The 21,450-nt window shown below is 36.4% G+C and overlaps 1 non-coding gene across 1 annotated transcript; it reads left to right on the plus strand.

Moving 5' to 3' along the window:
* The first annotated feature begins 508 nt into the window (after positions 1-508).
* LOC110885271 lies at positions 509-5,194 on the plus strand. Its single transcript, XR_002562046.2, has 7 exons — positions 509-657; positions 794-836; positions 1,190-1,249; positions 1,323-1,453; positions 1,537-1,803; positions 3,986-4,074; positions 4,185-5,194. It is a non-coding gene; the product is annotated as an uncharacterized LOC110885271 (transcript).
* The last annotated feature ends 16,256 nt before the right edge of the window (positions 5,195-21,450 follow it).

Consider the following 21,450-nt stretch of genomic DNA (forward strand, 5'->3'; position numbering starts at 1 on the left):
TACAAGTCTTAAGGCATAAAGAAACACAATACTTTTACCCTTCACCCGGATCCATCAAGAGCCGTCCATTTTCTTTCACTTTTTCACACGGATCATAATCTGACGGCTGTTTATGTGTTCACACGGATCCACCTTTCCCATTCTTTCTCTCTCACAACTCAGATGTCTCGCAAAACTCCAGATCCTCTCTCTCTCTCTCGCTCTACGACTCAAGAACATCATGCCAGATCTCTCATCAGATGCCTTTCGTTATTACAATTTTCTGTAATCATTGTGACCACTACCGGTTGTAATGCAGTGGTTCCGACACCTGAGCTCTGGTGGAGGAGACTAGGGTTTCGGCGAAGATAAAGCCATCGGAGGCTGAACCACCGGTGCAGGTATCATCTTCATCATCTAAACTATCATTGTTGGGAACATGGATGCCGTTTATTGTTTACAATTAGATCCATTGGCAGCTTTTGAACCATAAGGTGAGAACAAGTTTATCCTATAACTTCTTATTTTTGTTCCAGCAAACTTTCTTATACTTGTAAATTGGAGGTTGAAAACCCAATTAATTGAGATGTACGATAGATTACGGGTCGGAGTGGTTGCAGGCGGAACATATCCAGCAATTGGAGTGGATACAACCTGGTTAAGAAACAGGGCTCCAAGGTAGTAATATAACAATGCAGAGTGAAATAAAAGATAAACATATAAATCTAAAAAGAAAGAATAAAATGAGGTATATGGGTTACTTCTAATGTATTTTTTTTATTTGTATTTATGTGATGCTCAATTAAACTTACAGCCAACTAGATGTAAGTTTCAACGGTTTCAAGAAGCTTATTCAGGTATTTGTTAAGCATTATGTTATGCCTACCAAGTGTTTGATAAAACGTGCATGATCGTTTTTATATATTTTTGAGATGGAATGGTGTCATCGGATTATAAAAATATATCAACTTTTGACCATGAATTGTATAATCCTTTGGATGAAGAAGAAAATGAAGTAATTTGCTCTGTTCATGATCCTCTCATGAATGTACTCTATTCATGTGTTCATAGCTTTCATGTACTCTATTCATCTGTTCATAGCTTTCATATTCTGATTTCTTATATTGAATCTATTTTCATAGCTTTCATTTGATGATTTCTTATGCTGCATCAATATACATTTGGTATGGATATGCTTTGTTGTTTTCAGGTTTAGATGACCCAAGATGGTAGTTTGTGGAAATACAGGTCTCAAGTGTAGAGCTCCCAGGTGATTAATTATTTGTTCTTTATTTGTTAAATGCATTTGGTGATTTTGATTATTACCATATGGGGAAATACAGGTCTCTATGTATATTGGAACATCACTCACACAATCGATACACTATCGACGTGTCAGATGGGTCATACGAGGGCAGGGCCTCTATGATATACACCGGCGAAATCTTGGCCCTCTCGTGGTCGAAAAAATGGGGTTAGTATTTCGTAACTTTGTATTTATAAATCTTGTATTGCATTGCAAAATCTCGAATATGTTTTATTAACTTTACGTTGCAGTATCTTCTGTCATTATCGGTTGATAAAACGGTCCCATGGTGCGGTATCAAAAGCATAACCGTGGCTTTTCCATCACCGAGACCGACCACTGCCACGACAACGTTCCGAGAAGCACAATAAACCCGCCTCGAAAACCGTCATTGTCCCCAAGTCGCAGCTTTTTCTTAGAGTCCATGCTAAAGAGTCCAACATTTCCCGCGGAGCGGCTTCTGGATCCGACTCAAGTTAGCGTTTCGCCTTCGATGCGCAAGTCAGACTAATTTCACTGTTAGTAATTACATCATAATCCCCATCATCTATTATGACTTATAAGGTATCGGGTAGGATGCGGTAGAAAAAAGTAACTGAATAAGGTGTCGGCTTTTGTTTGTTGATGGGAATGAAGCGGAAGCTGGTCCCATCATATTAACCACTATAGGAGGCAAGAATGGAGAACCAAAACAGGTATGCCTCATTTTGTATAAAGATTTGTCTTAAAATCGCATCACTGATCTGAATATTAGATTTGGTTTTTAAAAGCGTGTCCTATTTGTCAACTGAAATCATGTTTGATTGGTCGGGGATGTGAGCTATGTGAGAGTCCTTGCTTTTGGTAAGTGGATGCTATTTTATCGATTCACGATATTCAATTGTTGATTAATCATTTCTAAAAATTACAGACTTTATATACATTTCTCTATATTTTTTAGGTTTGGGTTATCAGGAACCCTGGAAACAAGGCCACTACTTCAGTTTCGTAAAGGTTTAAGCTACAGTTCAGAAACAAGATTGCCATGCTGGTCTACACTGGGGAGCGTCTTTAGGCGAGCATGAATCGCCCATTGAAATACCCTTGGTTGATGCTCGTAGTGACCAGATAGTGGATACCGGGCCTGAATCTGCTGCAAAACTGAAAATACTGGGATTTCGAGTTGGTGACAGTAACGATTTCTTTTACTCATAGTGCGGAACATACTAGAAATGGTCTGTATAGACTGGTGGCAGTAGTTGGGGATGCTGATTTGATGAATGGAGTGGAAGTAGCAATGACGGAAGCATTTGTCATGAAGGACTGGCGTTATATCTGTAAGTAATTAGTTATTCTAATATTATACAGTATACACACAAAAGTTTTTGACTTTGTCCTTATGGTCTGTTTTTATTACTGTGTAGATCACGAAAATCATGCGTGCCCGTCTTTATCAGATAAGGGTGCTGTTTAAAGCAGATCGGCTATAAGGGTCCTCGCTATACACGTCCGAAAGACGCAGATGTGTGCACTGTGTACATGCCACATAAATGATCACTAAATGTAAGTAAATGTAACTTGACGCAGACCATGTAGATGGTTTGTGATACTAACCATATGGATATTTTTTTCTTATTCTTATAACTATTGGTTTTTTTTTCTATAGAAAATGGTTGTCCTATCCGAACAAGATGAGATTCAGCTTGGGTTCAACCAAGTTCGACACAATTCATTGTAAACCAGGTTGCTGCAACCAAGTTCTGATTATATAATTATATTTTTTTTGTGACAGTGCAAACTAGATCATATCTTACAGGACGATACATTTTCTGATCACATAAAAAGCTTCTTTAGTACAATGTGGGATTCTTTTACGTACGTATGTATCTTCTGTTGGTGCATTGTTACTGTTGGCTGCTGCAATCTCATTTGTCCCTTTGAAAGTTTCCAAGAAAAAGAATGTAATAATCGGAGTTGTGCATGTTTCCGCTCACCTAGCTTCAGAGTTAGTTCTCATACTGTTAATGGAACTCAGTGTTAAAACCTGCATCCGGCATAATCTTTTGGCAACATCAGGCGTGTTTTTCTTTCATTTTAATCGCCAATATAATTGAAATTCTTCACAAATATACTTGATATATAATTATTCTTTATTTCTTTACATGATTAATAATTCTTTCATTTCAGGTTATCTATACTGAATATATAATGCATATCCTAGGGAAGAAACGAGTAAATTCTTTTATCTTGTGGTCACTTGATGATTTTTGGTGTTATTGACAGGTTGTTATTGAAGATGTCGCGTGTGTATGTTGGTAATCTGGATCCAAGGGTCAGTGAGCGAGAAATTGAGGATGAATTCCACACTTTAGGTGTCATCCGCAAGTAAGCGTGGGTAGAAATTGTTAGATGGACTTTTTTGCTTATCTAAATGTATTTTATGTGTCTATCTAATATGTGTATTATGATGCCAGCTTGAAGTTTTTGTAGAATTCTTTCATTTTTAAGTTCATCTTATTTAGTCATTGCTGGCAACCTGGCAGTATCCATAGTTTTTCTGTGCTTGCATTGTTCTTTTGATTTTTTTGTTATTTTTTATACGTTTGGTCGTGTTTAACATTCCAGTATTTTGGTCATGCAGACTGTTGTAATGTAATGTAATTTTTGCCCGCTTTTACCTGTAAATGATCTCTTAGATCGTTTGTTCTATGTGATGTGCAGTGTGTGGGTTGCAAGACGCCCTCCGGGCTATGCCATTGTTGATTTTGATGACAGACGAGATGCTCAGGATGCCATCCGCGAACTCGATGGTACTGTTATAGTTACAGTTATTATTCATAATTCTTGAGTTCCCATTTATTAACCAGATTTGGGTTTATTAATTATTTTCTGAGTTCTCATTTATTAATGACTAAACCAGGTAAGAATGGTTGGAGAGTAGGAATGTCTCACAACTCTAGAGGATCAGGTAGTGGCAGCGGTGGCGGAGGGCTTGGTGGAGGTCGTGGTTGCCCTGGTGGTTTTGATTTGAAATGCTACCAGTGTGATGACGTTGGCCACTTTGCTCGTGAGTGTCGTGGCGTCGGCGGTGGTGGCCAATTTTGGGACGACTACGCATGGTCTAAGTTCCATTTATCAAACCAGAAAGAAACGAGTAAATCCGTTTTTAGGCTGGCTAAACGGAAACATATTGGCGATGGACGGATCGGATCGGATCGAATAACAGAGACTCATCAAGTGATAGTGATATAGAACAAAGCCTTACTGCATATTATGCTTCTACAATCACACTTGCAAATTCACCAGAGGAAAGAAAATGACGTGAAAGTCATTCAAAGCGTTTTGAAAAGAATCATGGCAACCGAGCAGCATCTACTCTTGCAAAAACCAAAAACGCCTGTAGAAATTTGTATACTAGAAGTGCAAATGCCTATGTGTTGGCAAATAGTACCAGTTTCGATGAAGGTACCGCCAGCAGGGCAGTTGAAGATATCGATTGGGATTCTCTTACTGTTAAAGGAACGTGCAAACAAATTGAGAAGCATTACGCCTCACTTCTGCACCAGATCCTACTACTGTAAGCCTTTTGCCTACCAGGAAGAGAGGGGGGTGACATGCATCTGAGATTAATACATTACTTCTTTTGAAGGTAAGACCAGAGGAAGTATTGGAAAAAGCTTTGCTTTTTGTTCTTTATGTTGTGACAGTTACGAGTTGGACGAGCCATTGACGCCGAAGAAAGAGAGAACATTGCATTTGTTCAATCAGCTTATGAACTCCAATATCTTTCGGTACCCATCGAAATTGAACATGCTTGCTTGTAGGTGTTGTTATTTGATATTCTATAATTGTAGTTGATGTTTGAGTTGATCATAATGCAAGTTATGGTTATTTTTTTGGTTTGATTTTTATGATGTTATTTTGGGGTCCTAGAATTTTGTAATTTTGGGCCATTTTCATGTGATGGAAACCTAATAGAATTTATGAAGACCAGAAGACGTGAACTCCTACGGTTATGGGGCATGAATAGCATCCTTTGCACAAACCTATATAAACTCATCTTTCATTTGTTGGTACCACTCACTCCAATTGTTAACAAATGACTTGAATCCAAGATATTTTTGTACTCCACTTTTAGTTAATAGTATCTTTTAGTCATTAGTTGGTATCCACAAGTGTTAGTATTGAAAGAATAGCAAAGCTATTAGTAAGGGTGTTAAATAGGTCATGTCTGTGGGTTGGTGGGTCAAACTTGACACAAACTTAAAAATCATTCGAGACACGTGAACCTCTTAACATGACAGGAGTTTATGTTGGTTGACATGAACAAAACCTGCTTAATCTGAAAGTTTTGTTTTATGCATATGTGTACTCAAAAGTTGAAATTTATGACAATATATACAATCGTGTACAAAATGTGTTTATGCATAAAATATAAAACCTGATGTTATTCCTTTTATCTTTAAAGCTTTGGCATCAAATACTGCAAATTCTCACCAATAGAAGTTGAATATGGAAGGTTTTAAAAAACAAATAAATGCTTAATAATTTACTGATTAGATTTGTTGACGTCGCGCATTGCGACGAAACGGAGCATATGATAAGGTATAACAAACGATATTTGAAAAAGAAGCATGTTGTTTAGAAAGTTCAGCTGTCAGAATTGGTTTAGTTTATCATCGTATCTTTTTATGATAACAAATAAATAATATATTTTAAATACATGTTGTTTTTAACAAAATTTATACGAGGAAATATGATTTAAAAAAGAATTTTTTTTATTAAAAATAGAAAATAAAATATGGTTTAAGTAAAGGAAAAAAAATGAAAATATGTAAAAAAGTTAATAGTAGATATAATAATCAACTATTACAATATTAAAATAATAAATAATTATAAAATAAATGACTTGTAGCCTGTCCGACTCATTCTTTAAGGCAAACAAATTTAGATTTTTAGTTATGACCCAACTGAACCGAACCTTCTCATGCACACTCTTAAAATTACTAACAAGTGTTGTGTTTTCCGTTGCATCGCTAATTTGGTTTTCGTTATGGCTCAAAACCGAACCGCCCCGTACATAGCCCTAAACTCACCAACCTAAGTGATATGTTTCCCGCCGCATCGCGCGGGTAAACGACTAGTATATATATATATGAGAACCACCTTCAGTTGTAAGAACCATGAGAACTACACCGTCCGGGGCGAGTTGGACCAAAAATTTTTTTTCATAAACGTAGATGCGTGTATTATAAACACATTTGTAAAAAAAATTCAAAAAAAAAGTCGTGAGAAAAAAAATTCAAAAAAAAAAAGTCGTGAGTGTAGTTTTGAGCACACTAACGACATTTTTTTTTGAATTTTTTTTACAAATGTGTTTAAAATACACGCATCTACGTTTATGGAAAAAAAAATTTGGTCCAACTCGCCCCGGATCAAAAAGTTCTCATGGTTCTTAACTGGAGGTGGTTTTCATTTTAGCGGTCCCCTATATATATATATATGTGTATATATATATATATATATATATATATATATATATATATATATATAATGAGAAAACCCATTCCAGTTAAGAAAACCTAGGAAACTCTCACATGTGGCCAGGATTGATCCACGTTAGATGTTAGTTTGATAGGAGACAAGGGCATTTTCGTCATTTTCTTTTTACCTTTTTTGATTGAATGAAATGTGTAAGTCTTCACGCAGACTTTTCTTCTTCTTGTCATCTTTTTCATTTAATACCATTTTCTCTCTCTACCATTAAATCTCACCAAATCTTTTCAAAACTCACCAGATCTCATTTCCTCCTTCATCTCTCTTCTCTAGCACACAAATCTCTCTCTCTCTCTTGTTCCAATATAGAGAAAACAAGAACAAAAATGAAATTGGAGAAACTGATGAGCATTAGATCCATGTAGATGCCATCTATATCTAGATCTGGACCGTTATCTAGATCTGGATCCATCATGTTTCTTTTAAACCCGTCAAGATCTAGATCTGGATCCATCATGTTTCTTTTCAAACCCCATGAAGACGGATCCTCTTTGTTTATTTTGAAGAAAATCGTACACGAAGATGATGATGAATCAGATATCGAAGAGAAGGCTGAAGTTTTTGTTCAAAACCAGGGAAAGATCCGATGAAATTACACATTTTTTTTACGTTTTTGAGGAGACTGAAAGGGTTTGTTCGAAAATCTTGTTCAAGAAGGTGAATAAGTATGCTTTTTTCAGCTTTGTTTGAAATCTACACTTTTTTAGTCTGTATTTTTGTTGTGTTTTGTGGATCTGCTATTTTTTTGTTTAAGAAGATGGAGGTTTTTAAGTTCTTGTTTTATGGGTTTTTGGTTTTTATTATTGATTGCATCAATTTTTTGTGTAAAATTTGTTCAGATCTTGTTCAAGAAGGTGAATAAGTATGGTTTTTTTCATCTTTGTTTGCAAATCTACACTGTTTTGTGGATCTGCAATTTTTTATTATTAAAAAAATGCATGTTACATTTTTTCGTGTTACATAAATAATGCACGTTACTGAGAATAAAGTGTGTTGTGTTTCTGGCATAAATTGATAATTAAAAAATGCATGTTACATTTTTTCGTGTTACATAAATAATACACGTTTCTGAAAATAAAGTGTGTTGTTACACTTTTTTAGACTGTTGTTTTTAGTATTGATTGCATCAATTTTTTGTGTAAAATTTGTTTCAGATTGTTGGTCCCTTGGATAGGATATTCTTCTTCGGAAACTTAGTTGAATCGGATATGATTAATGCGCGGAATTCATTGAATCACACTACAGATATACGAGAACAAATTCAACTCCGAATTACTGTCTTCTTCCATTAATCAAATATGAAAGTGTACAAGCTCCTTTGAAAGGGCAGATGGACATGAGTTTGCCAGAGAGTCAATAATGCAAAAGTTCCAAATGAGTTGCTCGGATAGCTATTTATAGGCACATTCAGGATAGAGTGAGTGCTGGCCGATCGGCTGGGCTAGCCGATCGGCTGACATTGCTGACCGATCGAACAACCTGTCCGATCGGTTGGGCTGTCCGATCGGCTGGGCTAGCCGATCGGCTGGCATAGTCAACACAAGTCAGCACTTAACAAAAACGCGCCATATCCTGACTTTCTTTACAAACATACATACAAACATAAACTATTCACAAACATACAAAACATGACTACATGCTGACGGAAGCTACAGACGTTATTGTACTAACAGACTCCCCCTCGGATGTAGTTGTAGTTCCTTCCAGCATAGTCTTCAGTTCTTCCTGTTCCTCCTTAGCTCTTTGGCCTTTTTCCTCCTCTTTTCTTCTCTTTCTTCTAACATCTTTCGTCTCTTATGTCTACCTTCAGTCATCCACCATTTCTTGTACTCTGGGTCTCCATCACGTTTTCGATCCCATTTTGGAATCTTGTTTTCTTCAGATTCAATTGGCGTCTGATCTGTTGGTGGCACAAACCCCATTCTTCGTTTACCCAACTCAGCAGCTCTCTTTGCTATCTCCTTTGATCTTTGACTGCGCTTATATCTCTTCAAGAACTCATGAATTTCATTGCCTCTCCATTTAGACTTCCAATATCTACCAGAATTGATGTCTTGAGCAAAGCACACATCCACAATCCCTTGATATTGCATTGCTTGAGCCTTGTCTTTCTTCTCATAAACAATCTTGTTAAGGAACAAGCAATCAATGTCTTTCTTTGAACAGTTAATAAGCCACATTGGATCCAGTATGCTGATTCTTCTAGATTCTCCAGTGGACTTGTCATAAAGAGAGATCACTGCTTCAGCCGTTGTTTCATTGTAAAACCATCCTTGAAATATATCATGAAAATCTTGCTCGATGGTTCTAAGAGGCATGTTCTTCAGACACTTGGGTAGCTTTACATCCAGAGTTATATTTTTTTCTCCGTTTTCCAAGATTCTGACAATCTGCTTTGGATACTGTGGTTTCCAATCAGGATAACCATTCTTTGCTTGCAATTTGATATAGTTCCACAGATCTTGATCATGTTGACGAACTTCAGGACCATAGTAGAACTGTTTGATATTCTTTGTTTTTACCAATTCATCCACATCCCACCATGGTAGAGAAGCAATATCAGATAAGAACTCAAAGTATTGAACCCCTTCTTCTCTCCTGATGGCATACACTTTCAGATCTTTAAGGTATCCCTAAGATAGAATATCTCCCCATGATAGATTTTTGTCGTGAGTAAAGTACTGAAGAGCTCTGAGAGTCTTTCTTTCTTTAGGCATATTCTTGAACCATTTCTTTCTTTCTTCTGCAAGAATTTTTCTCGGAACAGTTTCAGGAACACCTTCAGTGGAGATCTTTTCAACAATCTTTCTTTTAATCTCGTCTTCATTTCTGTCTTTGAATATCTCAGCAAATGAAGGAAACATCTCATCAACCCTAGCATAATGAAAATCAATTTCATCTTCAGATGAATATGAAGCGTCTTCAATAATCACATCATCATAATGATCTGCTTCAAATGCATATCTGGGCTCGAAGTCTTTAGCTGGTGACTGAGGAATTTCATCCTCAATATCAAACTTGAACTTTCCTTCTTCTAACCCCAATTCCTCTAGCATTTCAGCTCTGGTTCTTCTAACCTCAACCTTATCTTCTTGATGAACATTCAAGTAAATAACAGTTGGGTTTGAGAGGAATACCTGATCAACATGTTGTTTTCCAGATGATGATGCTTCATTTTGTAAGTCATCCTCTTGTTCATTTATCTCATCATTCAATAGCTCTTCAATTCTTTCTTGAACAATAGGATCTCTGATAAGTAACCCGGAAGCACCTTGATCATTATCATCATCACCTTTATCATCTTTATCATTACTATCATCAGGCTTGTCATCTTTCTCATCATTGTCGTCTTCATCTTCTCCAAATAACTCTACATCAGAGTCGTCATCAACTATTTCTCCACGAGCTTTCTTTGCCTTTCTACGCCTTTCTTTAACTTTCATCTCACGAGAAACTTCTTGAACGTTGTAAGGCACAGGATAGGCATTACCAACAAGTACAAATTGTTGTGTCTTCCATTCTAGTAGCAACACTTCTCTAGCCTTTCTCTTTCTTTGAATAACATCAACTCTTCGAAGAATATTGTCAATATCAACAGGCTCAGAGGACTCACCAACGATCATGAAGTCTGGTTCCTGAACTTCTTCAGCTTCAACCATTTCTTGTTCTTGAACTTCAACAACTTCAGCCATTTCAATATCTTGTTGAGATGATGAACCACCAATATCAGGTTGACTTGACGATCCACCAGCTTCTTGAGTATCATCAATCACAACTTTGTTCTTTTGTGTGGCTTCTTCAGCTAAACGTCTTTCACGTTCCAACCTTCTTTCTTCAGCTCTTTTCACTTCGATTTCGTTGAATGCAGCATGAACATCCATCTTGAAATGACTTTCCATGACAGAATATAGCATATGAAGTTGTTCATCTTTCACCACCTTGTCTGTCTTCATAGCTTCCATTTCCAACTTTATCGCCTTCATTTCATTTGACGAAGCTTCACTCATTTCACTGAGAAGCTGATTGAGTGTTTGATTCACATCTTCCAAGTTCTTTATTTTCACATTCAATGAGGCGATCTCTGTTGTCAATAGTTCAAACAACTTTGAATTATCATGAGCTTCATTCTTCATTTTGTTCATTGTCTCTTCTTGTTCTATTAACACCTCTCTAATTTGATCATGAGCTTTCATCAATCGATCAACTTGTTTCTTTAGAATATCTCGCTCTAATTCTGTTTGAGCCTTTTCTTTTTCCAGCTTGTTGACCTTTTGTCCCAATTCTTTGACTGCTTCATCGTTGAACATGTCATAGTCGTCTTCAGGAATATCTTCTGTGCAAATTCCTGTTGCTTCTGGAAATCCTTCAAACATGTAATCAACCTTTGAATCTTTCCTTTGAGATGATTCTGGTTTGTCTTGTGGAGGAGGACGTGGACTAGCTGCTTTAAACCCAATGACTTCTACGTAATCATCACCACCTGTTTCTTTTCCAGCTTCTGCTACTGGTTCTTTTATTGATTGCACCTCAGGTTCTTTTGGTACCTCAATACCTTGTGTCTTCTCAGTTTCAAGAAGCTTTTCTTTCTGAATGTGTTTCTCTTTCTTTCCACCTTTATCTTTTTGTGGTTCAGCTCCTGATTTCTTTGCTCTAACATTCCTTGGGATTACTCCAGCTTGAACTGCTTTTCGTTTCTTTACTTGTTTCTTTGGCTGATCCGGTTCATAAGGTGAATCTTCCTCATCAGATGTTTTCTTTTTCTTTAAAGGTTTCTTTTTTAGCTAAGCTTTCCCCCTTCCAAGAGTCGTTGGATCCAATTCAGATTCAGATTGAGTTGCTTCAGAATCATCTTCACTTGAACTACCCTGAGCCTCAATCTCTTGTTTAACTCTTGTAACATTCTCAACTTGAACACTCGATTCTTGAACTTTCTGTGCTGCTGCCTCCTCATTCTTTTTCATATAACTTTCAAATGATTGGTTTAGAAGACCAGCTCCTTGCTCAATGACCATAGATGGCTCTAAGACAGTTTCATCAATCAATCTCTGCTGTGGTTCCCCAGAAGACCCTACAAAACAAATATTAACAGAGACATTAGAAACATTTAAAAAGCATAAATTCTAACTGTCTTAAGGCTCCCCCTTTCACTATACCCTTATCTCCATCCTTCGGAATGGTAACTGCAGGGGATGACTTAGGTGTTCTCTTTCTTTTTCCATCTCTCACACACCACCATCTAGTCTTCTTCTCAGCCATCTCGCTCATTTTATCATTTTCATTATCTGACTCACTGTTATCATGCCTCCACTTTTCATTCTCAGGAGCAACATAATCTTTATCCTTGATTCTGCATATCATTTGCTTTGTTTTTGCATCCTTTTCCTTGGTGATTCTTCCAATTGTAATATAGTTTACACTGCTCAGCTCCATGATATCATCACTGTTCTTTGGAAGATCCTTGATCTTATCATTGATTAACATCATGATGAACCTAGGGTACATGATGTATCTGTCTGCTTCATTTTTGCAATTTTCTTTCATGTAATCAAATATCACTTGAGAAATATTATACTTTCTGTTCAATATCAGGCTAGTAATGAAGTTCATGATGTAATCGGGTACTTCATCATATGCTCCTTTTCTGTGTGACATTGAATGCACCATGCAATGCATCAAGTACCGGTAAGCCTTTGAGAAATTCCTTTTAAGCATTTTTCCATTTATATGCCTAGTGAATCCCATTCTACACCATAACCCTTTGACAAGACGTTCTGACATGATTGTTGGATCATCATCAGAATCCTGTAAATCAAGAACTCTCCTAACATCTCCAACACCAAACTCAAACTCCACATCTATGTCTTTTCCAGCTTGGTCCTTCTTTCTCAACACTGCGTGTATCATTTTGTCTGATTCTTCAAATCTTGCTGTATCTGTTAGTGCACGAATGTCTATCGCCTTCGTCAATCCGAGCCGTAGCGAGATATCGAAGAAATCAAGTCTTTATAAATGTCATATCTAGTTAAAAGGCAAGGTGGCAAACTTGTAATTAATGAGAAATCTCATTAAAATGCCTTGACCTATAAATAGGAGTTTATGTCATGAGTTAGAAAGACTTTTAGAAGACTTTTCTCCATTTTAGAGATCTTGGTGATTCAAGTTTAGAGAGAGAAAGTCTAGAGAGAGAAAGTAGTTGTAATCGTGAATCTTGTACCGGATTTGTCATATTTCTCAATAAGATCACGTTAGTAGTACGTTATTGTGTGTTCGGTCACGCACGTTCACGGATTCCGCACGTGAAACGTTCGTTACGCAATCGAACGGCGTCAAAACCGATCCTACAAGTGGTATCAGAGCTAGGAGCTCGATTGCACGATCAAACACATCGTTTTCGTACCAGATTTCAGCCGATTCAGATCCGATTTCATCTATTTCTTCATCTTCTACCCATTTCTCACGTTTTTTAAGGAAATTCATCAAATTGAACGTGTTTTCACGGTCCGATTTGTCTGAATTTTTGAGATATTGTGCGAAAATCATAGAATCACAACCCTACCAATTTTCAGGTCCTAAATCCTAGCCGATTAGGAGAAATTCACGTTTCTTGGTCCGAAATCCGTTTAAATCAGCATATGCCCGTTTGAAAGTGACTAATCGTTTGAAAAATCAACATTTCTGCTTGAAAAGGATACTTTTCGTTTGAGTTTGGCATTTGTCGTTTGAAATTGAACGATGTTCGTTTGAAATTAGCCTACTTCGTTTGAAATTGGACGATGTTCGTTTGAAATTAGTCTTGTCCGTTTGAAAATTGCACATTTCCGTTTTAAAAAATGATATCCGTTTGAAACCGTGGTTCACCGTTTGAGATATCGTTTGAAAATTAACTTGACCGTTTGAAACATGATGACTGTTTGAAAGTGATTCAAAATTGTCAAGTCAAATTAATTGCTATAAGAGTTAGGTCCAATGAGATAATAGCAGGGTGTAGGTGCATGTGATTGTGTCCGAAATTGTTCATGTATTAAAAAATCAGTCCTATAATTGGTTGCGGTTGTCGACATTTGTGTTCAAAGTCTGCTGTTTGCTATTACACATCGACACATGTAATTGGTATCAATTAGCAGCCCAATCACAATCAAAGTTCATCATTTTTGATGTTCAGATTATATCGGTTGATTTTAGGATTATTTCGTTGAAATCAGATGTGTTTCGGTTGATTTTCGACGAGTTTTGAACAAATTTCAATCTGATTTGCTGTGTTTTGTGTCAAATTCTGTTCATTGACGGTTTGTTTCGGTTGAACTTCGAATCATTCAGGTTGATTTTGACGAATTTCGAACGACAAGATTGTGCAGTAGCTGATTAAATGATCTGGTTGATGTTGTGATAATGATCGGCTGTTTCGGTCAAGTTTCGGATCATTTTTGATTGAGTTTCGGTGTTGAATTGGTTAGTGCAGCTGAATGGTTTGGGTGTTTTGAACAAGTACAGTGATTAAAATCAAATTCGGACACGTTTAGTTCATTTCGGAAACTGAAACTGTACTGAACTTGCTGTTTTCGGATCAAAGTTTGTTCACTTTAAACGCGTTTCAGTGTCTTTTGGAGTGTCGATTAAGAATTTCAGTTTGTATTGGTCGATTTCAGTTAAAATTCAGTGTGTCGGACTGATTTCGGTTAGCAGGTGTTTAATTCTGAACTGGAATAGAGTAGAGTGTTATTTGTTGTTTTGGTTAACAAAGAAGGAACTGTTATTAGCGACGGATAAGAGTGTCAAGAATATTAGTGATAGTTGTGTCAAGGTTCACTGGGATAAAAAGAGACGTGCTGTGTGTGCGACTGTATAAAGATAAAAACAAATTTTGACCCAAGTCGTTTGAAAATCATCATCAGTTCGCACACTCGCTCGAGCGAATTTCCACTCGATCCACTGTCACCTGATCTTTGCTATTCAATCGAATAGTCATCTGTTTGTGTGAAATTTCATATCGTTTGAAAAACTCGCCATTAAGAATCTTTTGATACCAAAACATGGATTATGAAATTTATCTTACACTGAACAAGTTTGAAAATTTTACAGGTATCAAGGGAGAATCAATTGAAGAATTGATCAAAAGGTATGTCGAGTTGTATTGGGAGATGGAGAGATTGAAGATAACCAAGACCAATGAGGAATGGGTTAACAAATTGGGAAATGCTTTACCGGGTGATATGTGGAAAACGTATGTGTTAGATTTGAAGAAGATACATTTAAACTTGACTTTGGGCTTCTTTATCGAGAAGATTGAAGAACTAGAACTTGAACTCCGAAAGAATAAAGCAGCAACTGATAAAGTAGAATTCAAATCTAAGGAAAATGTTCGAGAGGAAGAGGAGCAGGTTAAAGAAATTTCAGCTATCAAGGTGGAGAAGAAAGCTGAATCTGTAAAAAAGATGACAGAGAAGTGCTCAAACTGTGAAAATCTAAAATCCGAAAATGCCAAACTCTTGAGGGATTTAGAGAGTTTGACATTAGAAAACGGAAATCTTAAAAATTCAGAAAATGTTTTGAAAAATCAAAAACAAAATTTAGAAAATGATAAAGTAAAAATTGAAAAAGATTTTCAAAGTCAAATAAAAATTCTAGAAGATGGGAGAGATGTGTTTAGTAAAAATAACATCGAAAAGCAAAAAATGATAAATTCTCATCTTCAGAAGATTATTCAACTTGAAAAGGAAAGTGAGTAAGCTCGAAAGAAAATCAAGGAGCTTGAAAATAAATTGAAAGGTTTTGTGATTTCTTCAGCGTATGAGAATATTTAATGCCCAAAACCGATCAATGCAATTCCAATAAGTGACAATGTCACAAATTTTGACAAAGTCAAAATTGAGGATTGTGATGATAAAACTGATGATGAAAATGAGAAAAATGAGAAAAGAAAAATATTTTTAGAACTAAAAGAAAAATTCAAAAATACTGTTTTGCAATCTACCGAAATAGGTGAATGCTCAAAGCAAAAACCTGTTAAGAAGATTGTAGAACAGAAACAAAAAATTAAAAATTCAGAAAATGTTCAAAACAAGAATAAAAGCTCATCAGTTCAATCATCCAATCAAGATAAAAAACCACAAAAATTGAAAAATCAAAACTCACAAAAAGTTGGTAATAAGTGGTGCAGGTTTGACCACAGTGCTCAAAAGTCAAATCCAACAATCAAGAAGAGGAAAGGGTATCACCAAGCCAAACAGTGCTTTGATCTGAGCGTTTGGTATGAAAATGGTGATTGGTACGATAACAGAGTGTGTTACAATTGCGGCTATCAAGGACACATTGCTGTTAACTGCCAGAGACAGAGATTTGAGACGAGGAGATGCTATAATTGTCAAATCAAAGGACACATTGCCAGGGTTGCCCAAGAAGATCAAATGAAAGATTGAGGGGTAATTCTCAGAAATTGGCAAAGAAATCAGTCACTGTCAAGCCCAAGGAACTGAAAGTTTCAGAACAGAAAGTCAAAGAACAGAAGGTCCAAGAACCTAAAGTTCAAGAAAAGAAAGTGAAGCTTTCTCAAGGGCAAAAAGACAAACTGAGAAAGAAGAGGAAGAAGGCCAGAGAATATCTGGAGAAGATTTTGTCCTCGGGTACAACAAATAAGAGTGCTGATGAATCGCTTAACTCGACAACAAAGTCAAGTAAACCGAATTCTTCAGATGCAAATCTGAGGACAAAAGAGGAGATAAAGAAGGTTGAAGTGGTTGGCGATGAATTTGTTCATTCAGAAACAAAGGAGCCACGTTCTGGCGATGATTCTGATTCGTCAAAATCAGAGGAGCCACAAGTTGAGCTCAAAAGTGAAAATTCAGTTCCGCCAATGGATGACACAAACTTTCCACCATTGCGAACTGAAAATTTTAAACAAAAAGTTGGTAAAGTGAAAATTTCGAATCAATTCTATTTTGAAAAGAAAGAATTCGATGTCGAAAAGGCTTTTAATAACAAAGTGAAAAATATTTTTGGAAAAATGGTTGAGGGAAAGGTAAAAGGGGTAAAAGAATTTTATGAAGCAAAAAGGAATGATCAAACCCCGAATGAAATTGAAAAGGTCACACCCAAGGCTAGTCAGGCTTGGGTGCCTGCATTCGTTGCTTAAAATCCTGACTTGCCGGAGTTCTCAGGTTGGTAAGAGTGGAACATGAATCGGCACATTTCTTGAGAAATTTCACTCTGGTGATTTTTCGTCTTTCAAAAGATAAATTAAGGACATTAAGTTGTACTTGATTCATCTTTCCTACAAGTGATAATTTGAAAAACAAGGTGATGAAACCCCGAGTTTATGAAATGACACACAAAACTAATTTTCCGGAAAAACCATTTTGATTAAAACAAACTTAAGTGTTTTGAAATCATAATGGGAAAATAGTTTGTTGTGAGGGGGAGTTCTGATTGTTTAAGCCAAGTGGATGGCGAATTGAAGCGATTTGATATCAGTTTGTCACTTTCTGTGTACAGTTTATTTCAAATTTTCTCAGAAAATCAAAATTGAAACATATTTTGATTTTAGGGGGAGAAAAATTTTAAAAAAATTAGAAAATTTGAAAATGTCAAAAACATTGAAAAATCAAAGATCAGTTTTTGTTGCATAAAAGAGGAAATGATAGTACATCAGTGGTCTATCACAACAAGCTAAAGATATGTAATGTTTAAAAGTGATAAACAATCTTACTACAGATGTGTCGGTAGATTTTTGCACACTTAGTAAATTGAAATGAGATATAAACCTAAATTCAGACTTGCTTAATTCGTGGGTAACTATTCTTGGATATATGGGTAACCCCCGAAATCTTGTTTGAAAGATCCCTCTTTCTAAGATACTAGGTCTTTATACTCAGTGATATCTGGGGTATTATTCCGGGACTTCTGCTGTATGGAAATACTGACCTAGTCCCCGAATAATACTTTCTGCAAAATGCTTTGAAATATAAGCGCAACCCTCAGCAAATCGATGAAACAATAAAATTTATAGTCATTGCTGTTGTAAAAAAAGATCCTCTAAAGGGGACCCACCAAAAGTCGAGCCGTCATCTCTCTGCTGAACGGAAGTTCTGACCTGAGCTCTCACGGTTTCGCACCTAACCCCTTAACAGATATCATATGTGGTATACTCACCTGTAAGACTGAACATTGGGATCTGGATACGGGAGTATATTCAAGTGGAGTGATACACATTTAAGTTCAAGTTTCTAAAACATTAATATCGTATCTCGAATCAATTGAAATTTGTGTGAAAATTTAAAGTGGACCAATATACTGACAATCTAGGTAAATTGTTTAAAACTTAAAATGTTTAAAGCTTAACGGTGTTAGTGATATGTCTCAAAAACTGATATGATCCTCTTGCACAATCTCACAAAAATATGTTTGTACATATTTCATTTCTGTATTTAATTTCTGTCTTTGCATTTATGTTTCTTATGTTGAAAAATCCAAAAAGATTTTCGACAACTGCTGTTGGAGAGCTGATATTCAAAATCTTAAAGGCTAAACATGATGAACAGACAGGTTGGTTAAATGATTTGAAATGTTTAAAATGATTCATTAATTTGAATCAGATTTTGGAATGTTTCAAAGTTGATCAATTTTTAAATGTAAAAGAGTCTCAAATGTTTAGTTGATTCATTAAGTTGAATCACAACTTTATTGGTTTGTAATAGAGAGGTTGAGATGTGCAGGTTTCTTAATCTGTTGATACGCAAAGCCAGTCGTCGATCCCAAAAGCACGGAAGCTTGACGAAAGGGGGAGCCTGAAGAGTCTACAGAAAGAGAGCAACGGAAGCTGAAGACAGATCCATCGGGATTCTGTTCAAGCAAAAAGACTCAAGAGAAAGAGAAAGTCAAGTCGCTACGAGTTTCACTACGAATTGACTGCAGCAATATCCAAGGGGGAGATTGTTAGTGCACGAATGTCTATCGCCTTCGTCAATCCGAGCCGTAGCGAGATATCGAAGAAATCAAGTCTTTATAAATGTCATATCTAGTTAAAAGGCAAGGTGGCAAACTTGTAATTAATGAGAAATCTCATTAAAATGCCTTGAGCTATAAATAGGAGTTTATGTCATGAGTTAGAAAGACTTTTAGAAGACTTTTCTCCATTTTAGAGATCTTGGTGATTCAAGTTTAGAGAGAGAAAGCCTAGAGAGAGAAAGTAGTTGTAATCGTGAATCTTGTACCGGATTTGTCATATTTCTCAATAAGATCACGTTAGTAGTACGTTATTGTGTGTTCGGTTACGCACGTTCACGGATTCCGCACGTGAAACGTTCGTTACGCAATCGAACGGCGTCAAAACCGGTCCTACAGTATCCCAGAAAGCTCTAACATGGGACTCATAAACCGCAGTTCTATTAGATAGAGCTTTTGCAACTCTGCTTTCTCTTAAAAATTTTGCCATCTTTTCAACCACCGTACCATTCGTGGTTTCAGCATCAATTACTCAATGTACATTATGACCTTTGTCTGTATCCTTTCCTCTTCCCTGTAAGTATATACATTATTAATCATTTGTACAGATATAGAGGCATAAGGATGAAAAATGAAATTTTTGAAAATTTTTCTAACACTGAGATTCTCTATGTGATAGTACTAGAGAATCGACTGGCCTGTTCGATCGAAGAGCATTGCTGTTCGATCGGTTAGTATGTGCAGTGAGATAGTGACTGTTCGAACGGTTAGCATGTCTTCTTGAATCAAATAAGAGATGCTGTTCGATCGGTTAGAAATGTTGTTTGATCGACTAGTAATGCTGTTCGATCGGTTAACAATGCTGTTCGATCGAACTGTCACTTATTCAGATAACAGGGTATGATAAATTGCTGTTCGATCGACTAGCAATGCTGTTCGATCGGCTAGCAATCCATGTCAATGGTGTTCTTACTAATGATGTCCGGTCGGCTAGCAGATGCTTTTCGATCGGTTGACAATCTTGCTCAGAAATTTATGTAGAGATGAGAATGTTGTCCTATCGGCTTGTAATGATGTTCGATCGGCTAGCAATGCTGTTCGATCGGCTAGCAATGCTATCCGATCGACTAGCACTTTGTTCAGAAAACAGGATATGATAATATGTTGTTCGATCGATTAGCATACATCTGAACATTCTAACACAAAGACTTCATAACATTTGTTGGCACAAATTTTCAAGGCATGAACTATCCTATTATTCAACAACAAAAGCCAAATATTATCATTGCTGTTCGATCGGCTAGTCTAACCGATCGGCTAGCATCTCATACAAGAACAGATATGAACACAAAGGAGATTCAAAAATTTTTAAGCAAATTATCACAAATTGAACACAGATCCATGTTCCTAATGTTGTCGCGATCAAAACCCTATGTTCATTCTTGTCTAACTCGTCCTAAACAGTGTCTAATTTCTCATTAAACTCGCCGACTGCCGAACACACAAAATTCCTAGATCTATCAAGTTTGAGCAAGATTTAATACAAATTGATCCGGTAAACTTGTAGATCTAATCATTCCGAACAAAACCCCTTGTTTGAAACTCATCAAAACTTGTTCAATCATCCTAAATCTAAGATTAAAGTACCGACAGTGAAGAACACGAAGAACATATCAAAATTAATCAGATTTGGATGTGAAAAACATACCTTTGCCATTGTGAATGATGAGCAAACCAACAAACCAATGTAATAATGCAAAAGAGATCAAGAAATCAAGAAAATCAGTGAAAGTTTGAGAGAGAATAAGTTAGCCGATCGAATATGTTAACCGTTTTGACTGAACTCTTTGACCGGTTATTTATAGGCACCCTTGACTCGGTTAGGCCAGTCGATCGGCTAGCAATGCTGGCCGATCGGACAGCTTGTCCGATCCAAGTGATCCTTTGACTTTCAACAACTTTGACTTTTTGACCTTTTGACTTGATCAGTGTTTGAGAAATCCACTTAAGTATCTAGGTTCAAATGAATGACCCTAGGTACTTAATTTGCCTACCAAGTTCAACTTAATGACCTTGGTTGATCCGAGACAAAACATACTTATATTTTGATCAATCTTTTTCTGAAAATTTACATGTTTCAAATTAATGAACTTGCATGAACTTTTCATTTTCTCTGTTTTTATCAAGATTAGTGTCACGACCCCCGACCCCATCCTGGCCGGAATTGGAAGCCGTGAGCAGTCCAGTAGTACCGGTGATTATTTTGAAAAACATTGCAGCGGAAATTTCATCAGGACCGTGAGTTAGGAAAAATATCAGAGTTTAGAAACACCGGATTTTATTTAAATAGATGGAATAAATTCCATGTTTTACAAAGGTAGCTTTTAATACGGGATAAACCCAAAAACAATCTTTCTTAAGTTGATTTAATTAATAAAATACGCCACTTCTTGAAGTCCTTTAGTGCTGGATCCAATCCTTACTCCAATCTACTGTAATTACCTGAAAAGCGTTTTAAAAAGGTTTTGTCAGCGGGAAATACTGAGTGAGTTCATTCAGGTATATACAAAAACATATTTGTTATAATTTACAGTATTAAGGGGAATTACAATGTTTCTGATTTCAAACCAACTACCCACAGTACTTGTCACTCGACTACCCATTGGCTATCTCGTTGTCCAAATGGTGTCTGT

This window comes from Helianthus annuus, chromosome 16 (assembly GCF_002127325.2).
Source record: "Helianthus annuus cultivar XRQ/B chromosome 16, HanXRQr2.0-SUNRISE, whole genome shotgun sequence".
Classification (NCBI taxonomy): domain Eukaryota; kingdom Viridiplantae; phylum Streptophyta; class Magnoliopsida; order Asterales; family Asteraceae; genus Helianthus; species Helianthus annuus.